This window comes from Propithecus coquereli, unplaced genomic scaffold, assembly GCF_000956105.1.
Source record: "Propithecus coquereli isolate 6110/MARCELLA unplaced genomic scaffold, Pcoq_1.0 Scaffold304, whole genome shotgun sequence".
Classification (NCBI taxonomy): Eukaryota; Metazoa; Chordata; class Mammalia; order Primates; family Indriidae; genus Propithecus; species Propithecus coquereli.
This window is the reverse complement of record NW_012148664.1, coordinates 1913223-1913775: the sequence shown is the minus strand read 5'-3', so window position 1 is coordinate 1913775 and position 553 is coordinate 1913223. Positions and strand designations below refer to the sequence as shown.

At 35.3% G+C, this 553-nt stretch overlaps 1 protein-coding gene across 1 annotated transcript in view; it reads right to left on the bottom strand.

Moving 5' to 3' along the window:
- TNKS (tankyrase, TRF1-interacting ankyrin-related ADP-ribose polymerase) overlaps positions 1–553 on the bottom strand; it is a 292744-nt gene that overhangs the window by 40402 nt on the left and 251789 nt on the right. The window lies entirely within an intron of this gene.

Sequence of the window (553 nt, the reverse complement as noted above, 5' to 3'; positions counted from 1 at the left end):
TTCCAAGCTACAGAAATCTATATGAATTATTAAATCTTTTATTAGGCTGCCAGCCATACAAGTCAATCTTTCTCACCCTCTTCTACAGAGCTACTCCCAGCACCACAGGAGAGTAAGCTTATATGCCCAGGGACAGGCAAGAAAGTGATAGATGAGAAGCCGTTTAGAGGAAGAAATATTCTCAATAATTTTATGTTTTATCATAATATTTATACAACTTTGGTATTCTGCTTCATTTTACCATTTGTATTAAAATTTTTAAAATGAGACTACTTACAACTGAATAAAATGAATACTCTGAAAAAGGGGGTCAGGTCTATTCTGGAAATCTCCTGGCATAATGCTGTGTAGCGTGAATGTATCTGAACCTCAGTTGAGAGACATACATTTAAGTGAACATATAGTTGGCTCATTTCAGTTCGGTGAATCTTTTAATGTTGTTTTCAACAGATAATGACCAAAATTTGACCTTTCTGTGGCAGATACATGTAAGAATATTAACTGAAGCACGCTTAGAGGTCTGTGGTACAGGTATCACATATGCTTACATTCT